A 12,184-nucleotide genomic window follows, 5' to 3' on the forward strand; every position below is an offset into this window, starting at 1 on the left:
GCTAATAAGGCCATTGGAATGGACTGATTATTGAATGAGAGACTACTTAGAGTTTAAATAGGTTTTAGATTAACAATCACAGTAATTTAATACCCCCCTTAACTCCATAATCTTTACAAGATTGTAGATAATTTTTAAGAATGTTTTGATTATAAGGGTTGGAGGGAGGGGAGAGACCAAGTGCCTTGCAACAACTCCAATGAGAATTTTTGGGGAGCAGCTTTGTTAAAACATCCATATCCTATGGGAACATAGTGGAGGAATAGATGTGCTTCAACAATTTCATCCTTTATAAAATGGAATTGCAAGTCAATGTGTTTGAGCTTGTCTAACAGACTCTTGTTGTTAGACATGGCAATAGCAGATTGATTGTTGCTATGGATCAAGTGGGTCGCTCACAGGAAAACCAAGGTCTCAGAGGAGCCCTCAAAGCTAGATGTCTTTGGTAGTGGCACCTGATATTGCCACATATTTTGCCTTGGCAGTTGAGAGGGCTACTGTGGCTTGTTTCTTACTAAACCATGCAATTGGGCCATCAGACAAGATGAATGCATAGCTAGTAGTGGACTGGCAGGTATCAACATTGCTCCCCCAATTAGAGTCACACCAACCATAAAGGGGAGAACCTATACCTACTTGATACAAAATGCCAACATCCAAAGCAACAACAAGATAACAAAAAATATGCTTGGCTACTTGCCAATGAATAGGGCCCAGATTTTGGAGGTACTAAGAGACCTAAGAAGCACCAAATGTAAGGTCAGGTCGATTACATGTCACTAGATAGTGGAGTGAGCCAACTGCTTGTTTGTATGGTACTAATTTCATTGCGTTGATCTCTTTGGTTGTGACAAGCCACATTGACTTGCGGAGGTACAAACCAGGGTCCATATGTGCTACAATCAGTTGAGAAGAATGCATGTGGAAACGTTAAACAATATCTCATGCATATTTGCCTTTGAAGAATTTGATGTTCCCACTACATGAGGACCATGCACGATTTGCATTCCCAAACAATAATGTGCTTCACCTTGATCCGTCATCTGGAACTTAAGGGAAAGTTATGTTGAGGATGGTGTAAATTGTACCATGCCTCTAGGGCATAGGGGCAAGCCCTATCCCTAACCCTAAGGGGTTCACATGTATATCTTCATGTTCATGTAAAATACAACTTAGTCTACAGGTAGCTATATCGTGTGCACTCCTCTCTCTCCCTCTCTCACTTTTGCTACCATGTTATCAGAGCCAATGGTGCTCCCACTCTCTTCATGAGTGTCAAGCCCTCCTTTCATGAGGCATCTTCCATTGAGAGAGTTTTCCATTGAGAGAGAGTCAAGCCCTTGCTTCCATCAAGGTGTTAAGCCCTTGCTTCCATCAAGGCACAAGCCCTCTCTTTAAGTCACCTTCTCATCTCTTAAGCTCATCTTGTAGAGCTCTTCTCCATCTCCATTTCAGATAAAAAAGCTTCCAATTTCATTACTTGGAGCTCAAGTTATGCTCTTCCAAAGGTTTAATGGTTTTTTGTTCTATTTTTCACGAGTAGTTAGACTTCAACAAGGACTCTAGCTCCTACATCTCATGAGGAACTCTGACTCCTATAGCCCATGAGCCTCAACTATGCCTATTGCAAGCTAAATTAGCTTCATTTACCAAGGCATAGCTCCTACTCTACATATCTAGTAGCTGGATGATAAGAAACAACATATTTCACTAAGCAACCTTGACGGCTCATGGCTTCTACTAATCCTATGCAGACTCCCTAGACTCTCAAGAGCCTACTCCACCAACTCTACAATGCCTATGTAAAGCTTCCATCAACAAAGGTGCTCCAAAAGCCAATAGCACTTGCCTTCTACGGACTTCCCAACACATAGTGCTCCACAAGCAAGGTGCGCCTCATCTACACAAGCCTCCATGGCTACGGCACATCCAAGCAACATCCAATGCCTCACCCACGTGACATTAACAACTCCAATGAAGAGCCTCCTCAACTCATTGCTACAATGTCTCCGCTAACGGCTTACTCCAACGAATCTATAGCCCTTCACCTTCAGCATTTGCTTGATGTGTAAAGTTTCCATCAATGAAGGTGATCCAAAAGCCCATAGCACCTGCCTTCTATGGACTTCCCAACACACAGTGATCCACAAGCAAGGTGTGCTTCACATACAAAAGCCTCCATGGCTACTGCACATCCAAACACATCCAAACGATGTCCAATGTCTTACCCACGTGACATCAACAACTCCAGTAAAGAGCCTCCTCAACTCATTGCTACAACAGCTCCGCCGATGTCTTGCTCCAATGAATCTGCAGCCCTCCAAATTTAGCATTAAATTTAGCATTTGCTTGAGTGCTCCTCCAGGTGTTCGGCCTTTTGAGGACCATTGTGTTCAGTCGGTGTCACATTGCTAACAAGAGTGGTAGGCTCCAATGAGGACCAACTGACCTCCACCATGCGGTAGCCAACAGACAACTCTTTTCGCATTGCCCTTAGCAGAAGCACGAGCTCTCCAACGACCTAAAAGATTGACGATTGCCTCCATCTATGGCCAACTCCAATGAGGACCAACCGACCTCCACCATGCGGTAGCCAATAGACAACTCTTTTCCCATTGCCCTTAGCAGAAACACGAGCTCTCTCATGACCTAAAAGATTGATGATCACCTCCATCTATGGCCAACTCTAAGAGCAAGCAATCCACACTACAAATGGTTGAGCAAACTAGCCTGTGTTTCCTGACACCCAGTTGTCATCACTTTCTTATAGCCTTAATCTTTGGCATACACAATTCTCACATGACTTGGTTTTGACCATTTATCATAAGCCCCCTAGTGGCAGCTCTTGTATAGTGTTCTCATGGGTAGACACTCTCGGTAGTACACGGGTAAGCCTCTTTCACATAGCACTAGACCACCTCCAACATGGAGTTATCCACATCATGTAGTTGATGATACACTAGCCATGACTTCGGACAAGATCCATAAGTGGAAAGAGAACCTTCTTTGACCATTTATTGCCACAGGGTATGTACCAACTTATGTTGTAGACTCGAGCCTCATTGGCATTGAGAGATTAGATGCCGATGCTTCACTAGCTAGCATGGATCAACCCACCCTTTCTGATCATGCACACTTCTTGGTAGGCCCTCATCATGAGGAACATTTGATGGTAAGCCCTCAACATGAGGCCGTCCCATCTAAATTAGCACAGTCTGACTCCATATGATGTACTACCATCACATTCATGCATGGATCTGACTCCATATATTGTCACCACAGTGGCAGATACATAGCAGGAGTTTACAAGTGATCATGCAGTTATTCACCAAGTAAGTCCTCAGTATGAGGCCCTCACATCTTCTAGTGCATGCAGAGATTTATGCCACAGTGCATTCAGCACTTCAGGTGATTCCATTCTAGCATCCATCACTAGTGCTTTCACCTCTAACATAGAGCATACCTTGGACAATTTCCATGAGCAGTTCAGATAGATAGATGAGTCTATAGGAATTACAGCATTAGTGTAGTCATGACACATTGCACCACCCTTGGATCCCACTTCTTTCGATCAGTAGATCATTCCTCAGGATGAGGATACTTATGCATCAATGCAATCCTACCTCAGTGCAGTGGACATCATCAAGTCCAAGCCATAGTGCAACTTGGGGAGACTCAATGATTCAGCATGCACTTATGGCTGTAATATATGATCCATACTCGATGCAAATTAGTGGTTGGATCCAGGACTATAGATTGATCCCTTCATCAGCATTCGACACCACATAGGCCTTAGGGATATCTTATGTTTTCTCAAGTGTATTTTAGAATTCTAGGCCTTTACACTGTCAGATCTACTTTGAGTCTTCGACAGATACTACATTCCATGCCGATGGATGCTTAGCCATGCACACATCAGAGACGACCTTTAGCTCATGACAATTGAGCATACATGCCACCGTACCTTGTCAGTTTTATGGGCCTCTTCTTTACCAAAGTAGTGTATCACACTTGCATCTTTAGCCCCATATTTTTAGCCCCTAGATCACTCTGTCCACACCAACTAAGCAGTCTTCTTTGACTCCACATCATTTGACAGATATTAGCATACCTTTGCCATTGCTATCAATTCTTTTGGGTTGGTGACACAGTTGTATGTCGTAACCTGCCCAATTCTTTCTTCACCACTACATCGACTAGCTTCACATCCAGATGCCTCTTCTATAGAGTAGTTGCACAGTCTGACTTATGACATGTTCAGCCTTGACATGTTCAATACGCAGCCATACATCTTTCGATTGACAAGTCTTCCAGATGGACTTTACTTTCTGCACATTTCCTTTCTCTTCCCTGCGGCCTATATTTTGCATTTCTTTCCCAAAGGCAAAGGATGACCCACAACTTAAGAGGGGGAAATACACGTTATGTATAGGATCATAAGTTGTACTCATTGTACATGCTTCCGCTACATAGCAACTATGCTCACACATGTACGCACTACTCTGATTTCTTTTTAATTTTCTTTTCCAATTTTGGATGCTATCGTATACACCAAACAAAATGCAAAAAGGTCTTGTACATGTACCCTCTAGGGCATAGGGGTAAACCCTAATCCTAACCCTAACCCTAAGGGGTTCACATGTATATATGTTCATGTTCAACAAAGCTTAGTGTATAGATAACTATATCGTGTGCACTCCTCTCTCTCTCCCTCTCTCACTTTCACTATCAAGTTGAGCCTTGACCTGAGCTAGAAGGTCTTCATCATTACAAGTGATCAATAGGTCATCAACATAAAGACTGATAATGCAATGTTGACTACCAATGCGCTTAACATATACACTGTTATAAGAATTCAGTTTAAAGAAATTCATACTATCAAGGTAATTGTGAAAGAGAAAATACCAAACCCTAGGAGATTGCTTGAGCATGCCATAAAGGCCTTTTAGTAGCATGCAGACTTTGTGATGTTGGCCTTGATTAATGAAACCAGGAGGCTGGTCCTCTGGTTTCAGGATGCTTTTAAGAAAAGTGGTCTTGATGTCCATCTGATGGGCATCAACCCATGCTATGCCACTAGAGCAATGATGATTCATATTGATGACAGGTGCATAAGTCTTCATGTAGTACACGCCTTGAATTTGGGTGAACCCACAAGCTACCAACTGAGCCTTATATCGATCTAGACTCCCATCATCCTAAAATTTGAGCTTGAGGAGCCATTTTGAGCCTATGATTTTTCATCTAGGTGGAGGATCAACTAGTACCCAGGCTTTGTTTTGTAAAGACTGATATTCATCGCTCATGGTAGGGTGTATGCATGTTAACGTGGTACAATTAGTGGTGTCTAGGACACCACTATTGTTCATGCTATTATGTGACAATTGAGCAAAAATGAAAACAAATTATGTGCTTTTAAGACTCTTTGTAGTTTAACTAGTGGTATAAGAACTTTTAGATTTTTATGAATAACATTGGAAATGCATTAATAGTGGAGATTTAGATGTGCTAATAGACAATAATAGTGTACCACCTTAACATGCTTTCAACCGGTAGCTTGCCAATGGGGTACATTAGAAGAGTTTGAGTGCAACTGCAATCGAGACATGATCATTAAGATAAATGAAGCCTTCATAGAGGTTTACGGCATGTTGACTTTGTGCCAACATGGACTTATGTAGAAAGAGAATGTGTTACAACTTCTACATACGACTTCTACATGTAGAAAGAGAATGTGTTACAACTTCTAGTAAAATTTTTCCCTCAGGCTAGGTAGTGGACATGAATGCATAGAGCTTACAATTTCAATCATTTCACCTTTTTGTAGAAGAGCAAACCGAGCTCTCCATAAAAAGTTACGGCTCGGGAAGGGTTTAGCGTTGAACCCTAAACCTAAACCCTAAACCTAAACTCATTTCCTATAAAAACCCACTCCGCCCCCTCATTCTTCATTTTTGACATTGTGCCTCCATCCTCCTCTTCATTCCGAGCCCTACACAAGACACTCCTTCCTCTCCATCGACCACCACCTTACTCCCATCCTCACAAAGTGACTTCGAGCCCATCTCACAGCGATAACCTAGCCATCCACCCAGTGTCCATTTTTCTTCAACAATCCCGTTACATCGAGAAAGACTTGGAGAGCGTTCAGGTGACCACCCCTTCCTCCCTTTGGATTTCCATCCGTCAAGTTTTTTCTCTTCTTTTTTTCCCCCTCCCATTTCCACCACCCCCTCCCCCCTCCATTTCCACCACCCCCTCCCCCCTTCTCCCTCCATCTCCACCACTCCCTTCCCCCTCCATTTCCACCACTCCCTCTCCCCCTCCCCCCTCCATCTTCACCACCACCACCCCCTCCCCCCTCCATTTCCACCACCCCCTCCCTCTTTCCCTCCCCCTTTCTCTCTCTCTCTCTCTTTCCCTCCCCCTCCATCTCCATGCCCACCACCCCCTCCCCCCTCCCCCTCCATCTCCACCACCACCACCCCCTCCCCCTCCCATTTCCCTCCCCCTCCCCCCTCCCCCCCATCCCCACCACCACCACCCCCTCCCCCCTCCATCTCCACCACCCCCTCCCCCCCTCCATCTTCACCACCACCACCCCCTCCCCCCTTCCATCTTCACCACCACCACCCCCTCCCTCTTTCCCTCACCCTTTCTCTCTCTCTCTCTCTCTCTCTTTCCCTCCCCCTCCCCCCTCCCCCCTCCATCCCCACCACCTCCTCCCCCCCTCCCACTCCCATTTCCACTACCCCCTCCCCCTTTTCCCCCTCCATCTCCACCACCCCCTCCCCCCTTCCCCCTCCCATTTCCCTCCCCCTCCCCCCTCCCCCCTCCATCCCCACCACCCCCTCCCCCCCTCCCCCTCCCATTTCCACCACCCCCTCCCCCCTTCGTCTCCACCACCCCCTCCCTCTTTCCCTCCCCCTTTCTCTCTCTCTCTCTCCCTCCTCCTTCCTCTCTCTTTCTTTTTCTCTCACTCTCTCACTCTCTCTCTCTCTCTCTCTCTTTCCCTCCCCCTTTCTCTCTCTCTCGATTACACACACACTCTCTCTCTCTCACACACACACACACTCTCTCTGTCTCTCACTCTCTCTCTCTTCTCTCTCTCTCTCTATCTCTCTGTTCTCTCTCTCTACTCACTCTATCTCTCATTCTCTCGCCCTCCCCCTCCTCCCCCCCCTTCTCTCTATTTCCCCCCCCCCCCCCTCTCTCTCTCTCTCTACCCCCCCTCGCCGGCCGCTCCCTCTCCACTCCCTACCTTTTAAAGCAAGGGCCTTAAGGCCCTTGCTGTTGTAGAGGGCAGGCCCACGGCGGCCACCCTGTCGACGGTAGAGTTGCCAACGACGATGCCACTCATGCCCCTACACCCCCGCTCTCCCCTGCGCCCCCGCTCCCCGCTCCCCGCCCCACCCCCACAGCATTGCCTCGTAGTGCCGCCTCGCCCCCTCTTCTCCCGCTCCCCGCCCACCACCTCGCCCCCCACCCGCCACCCCGTTGTTGCTCGACGATGACCCGCAGCGATGCTGCTCGCCACCCCACCCCCCTCTCCTCTCACCCCCCGCCCTCCTCTCCTCTCAACCGGCGCCCTCACCCCCCGCCCTCTCCCCTTCCCTCCCCTGCATACCCCCTCCATTCCGTCCCCTTTCCCCTGGTGCACCGCCGCTGTCGGGGAAGCCCGCCCCACAGTTGGGGGAAAAAAAACCTAACCTAAAACTCACCTAAGGTTAGTTACCAACTGAGGTTAGGTTAGTTTGTTAGTTAAGTTAGGTTAGTTTAGTTAACCCTCGATTAGTTAGACTAGGTTAGGTTAGTTACCCTAGGTTAGTTTAACTATAGTTAGTTTACCTAGGTTAGTTACTAACAGTTAGGTTAGGTTCACTAACCTTCAGTTAGTTAACCTAGCTAGATCAACTTGCTCCAACCCCTCAGTTGGACTTAAAGTCCATTCACACCACCCTTAGGGGGCCCCCCCAAAAAAGGCCAATTTTACCCCTACTTTAACCCCTCGTAACTCATCCATTTGGGACCCAAACTGGACCCCGTTTGAACCTAGATTTCACACACGAAAACACCACGCCATGGGGTATTTTTCTAGCCCATTGCACACCATTTCGGCATCCCTAGCAGACATTATTTTGCACCCTTGTGTGGGCCTCATTTCGCACAAATTTGCTCGTATTTTCACACCGTGACCTCCGATTAAAAATCCATCTGCACTGGCCCATTTCCCTACACACGTAGGACAATCTTAGGCACATTATTAACACGATGGTCCCTACACACACTAACACCACTCCAACCCTCCCAACAACACTATACCGCACTTGTGGCAGAGACACCCTTGGCAAATCTTGCCCAATCTGCATGCAGCTACATTTTGGCCAATGCCTTCGACTCCACCACTCACCAAATCCACATATAACTCCGCTGCAACAACCACCCCTGCCAATCCTCTACCCCGAATCCCCCCCTGAGATTCAACCACTCCCTCTAACTCCTCCATGCCCCAACATGGCTGGACGCTGTCATGACAATGATGGGGATATCGACCTCGATGCAAAGGCTGACAATTTCTTCAATCAAAGAAAAAACAACAATCAAGGCCGACACCCCTTGGGAAAACTGGAACTTCCTAAATATAATGGTCAGGGAGATCCAGCCCGATTCCTCCAGCATTTTAATGATGCATGCCACACAGGTGGAGATCAATCCCATGAAACCAAGGTGGCTTGGTTTCCCATGGCCTTAACTGATGAAGCGCCTGAATGGTACCTAGACCTTCTCGTGGGGGGACCTACTTCAAACAGAATTCAAACGACGCTTTCAAACAGAGAGGCTACAAGATGATTCTGCTCTCTAATTAAGCAAGCTCAAACAAGGTCGACGAGAAGATGTACGCACGTACTTGGGTAAGATGAAGAGATTAATTGCCAAATGTGACCCATGCCCAGATGCAAAGTACCTCATGGCATGGTTCATTGCAGGACTCAGAAAGAAAATCCAAAAGGATATGAAAAAGATAAGCAGCTATGAAACGTTCAGTGCTGCTCATGCGACAGCCATTGACATCGAGGATGGCATGACTGACTCAGGCACTAACAGTGATGATGGCAGGTCTAATACACGAGATAAGCGCTTGAAAAAGGGTAAATCAAAGGACATTACCGAAACATCCAATGAAGATCGCCTAGAGGCCATGACCATGAAGCTGAAAGAAGACATGATGCAGGCCATGGAACAAAAACTTCACTTGTCTCAGCCGCCGACTCAAACATATCCACGGGGAGAAAATGTCTGGTGTCCACACTGCCTGGCAAATCATACAACAAATGAGTGCCCGGTCCTCAGAGCCAGGATCACTACACAAGCAAATCTACCACCAAGGTTGTGGTGCCATATTTGCATCATCGGTGGCCATGATGAGAATAGTTGCATCTTCAACATGTGCAACAACCCACCTTGACATCAACAATACCAAGTGGCACCCATGCCAGTATACAGGCAACCGGCACTTGCACAAGAGCCCCTAGCTCCAAGGCTAAATCATGTTCCCGTTCGCACACAAGTACCACAACTACTCAGGAATCCGAATGCACGACCATATCTAAGAGCACCAAATCTAGCTCCTCAGGCAGTTCCCATACATCAATTACAAGCCTAGGAAGTAGACTCACCATTTGAGTATGAAGCAGAGTACCCAGTGTACTATGTAGAAGGTGCAAAGGGTCTAATACCAGTTTATGCAAATCAAGTACATCCCAACACATATCGCACACCAATCAAGCGCTACGGTTGTGGAGAAAATCACTGGATCACAGAGTGCCCTCATTGTGGTAGCCCAGCTACTTTCCAACCACTTTGCAAAGATTGTGGCATAGGACATGCCTGTATGGATTGTCCCATAAAAAATAAGGTCCCTGAACAAATAGAAATTAAGCCTGATGTCCCCATCAGCATCATTGGGGTGGACCATCAAAGTCTGGGTCCGGCAAGTGTAAAATCACAACCTGTAAATGTAATTACATGCCAACAGAAAGAGGCCACCAAGGAACCTATCATTCCAATCCAACTAAAGCGATTTCTGAAAAGGAAAGCACAAGTGCCTCCACCTCCGCCAACCAATGAGCAGCTGAGCTCATCCACATCAACTCCCAAGCCTCAAATAAAAGAAGCTCCATATCCAAATGCAGAGGTGGAGAAGGCTCGTTTTTAGGCACTTGAACAATGGGTACAAAATGAACAAGCTCAATTTGAGGCTGAGAAACAAGCTCAAGACCCAATCCATGACTTGGCCCCACAAAGTATTGATACTGTACTCGAGCTTTTGTTCTAACAACAGACTCCGCACCAGAATGTACCGCCACATCAGTGGTACATCAACTTAAAGGAGCCGCACTCTCTAGCATCTTGAGTTGCCCTGTGTCAATTCCCATCAGAATCCTCTTACGGAATTGTCCCAATCTCTGGGAGAGTTTCAAAGGATGGATTGAACTCGCAAATCCCCCTCCACCTATGAACGACATTGAAGATATCCCTGTGCGGATGGGTGAGAGAGGTGACATATGCAACATTACTGTGCCTTTGATCCATAAGGCATATAATGAAGTCCAAGCCACAGGTGTAAATGTCCTATCAAAGGAGCTCTATGAAGAATGGGGTCTCCCACCAATGCAAAAGGCTAATTTCAACATACGCCTTGCTGATGATTCAGGGCCTAAACCCTTGGGAATAGTGAATGGCGTGTCCACAAAAATCGTAGGAGTCCGTTTTTCCCTTCAATTCACAATCTTGGATCTCCCTAAGAAATCCTATCAAATCTTACTGGGACGTCCTTGATTATGGGAAGCATCAGTCCTCCATGACTGGGGAACTGATAGACTGACAATCCAAAATCGTGACACTGCAGTCAAGGTGAATGTGGGGACAAGAGCTATTAAACCAATTATGCCTAGAGCATTGGATGACACATCTTCAACAACAATCTCAAGCAAATCAACTCCCTTGCAATAGCATGCCATAGTAGGTGACTCACAAAGCAATGTCAATAACTGGATACAAACATTGGCAACCATCGACAACTGCCATTCATTAGACCCCATCTTCTCCCAGATCGATGCTAAGGTGCTACAGGTAGATCCTCCACTCCAACATGAAGAACCAATCAATCTAGAGATGCCATTCTTTATGGCTGACCTCGAGTGGGATAATGAACTTGAAGAAGGTACCCATACAAATGATGACAAAGATTTTCCTTGGGACCTTGAAACACTTTGAATAATAGCAGCAGATCCTGCAAGAAAGCTGAAGGAGGAAATCGTAGAAAAGCCAAGGCTGAGCACTTCAATGAATTTGAATGAGTCCAAAGTTAGCTCCCTCAAAATCAGAACCACCGCCTCTTGAATGGTCCCCTGAGGGACTGGAAGGAGTATGCGCAGCAAATGAACCCTTACTTGGAAACACCTTACCAGTGGAAAAGTTACCCCACAGTTCCCAGCGTAAGAAGTTTCGAAAATGCAAGCCACACGTGCCGATGAAGCTCGATTAAGAGACTTTAGAAAAAGAAAGTCAAGAAGAGCCTAACAAATTAATAAATGCAACTATGCCACCCAGTACACATGACACATGTCAGGCTAGTTCAACCCCATCAGAGGCCGATCTTCAAGAAGTGCTAGAATACTTCAAGAATTATACAAGTGGCAGTGCGCCAATAGCAATGCCAAGACCACTCAGAGAATTTGAAGTTCAAGAAACCGATAGCATTGGAGAAACTCCAATCTATGAGGGACCGGCAAAAACATGCACAATAAACCTCGCCCTTGAAGGGGAGGAAGAAAAATTGGTTTTCATTAGGAAATAGCTTCATCAAGAAGATGAAACCAAACTCAAAGAACTCCTAATGGAATACCGTGACTGCCTAGCATAGTCATACAAAGAGATGAAAGGAATTTCACCAGAAGTGGTAGTACACACGATACCTATAAGGGAAGGTGCTCACCCTAAGGTACATGGACCTTATTGCACAAATCCTAAATATGGCACCATGGTTTATGATGAGCTGGAAAGACTCCTAGATGCTGGATTCATCTATGAGATAGAGCACATTGATTGGGTTTCACCCATTGTCATTGTACCTAAACGTAATAAGAAGCTCAAAATATGCATAAACTTAAAAAATGTGAAT

Source organism: Dipteris shenzhenensis, chromosome 14 (genome assembly GCF_047967505.1).
Source record: "Dipteris shenzhenensis isolate YYH24624 ecotype China chromosome 14, Dip_SZ_1.0, whole genome shotgun sequence".
Lineage (NCBI taxonomy): Eukaryota > Viridiplantae > Streptophyta > Polypodiopsida > Gleicheniales > Dipteridaceae > Dipteris > Dipteris shenzhenensis.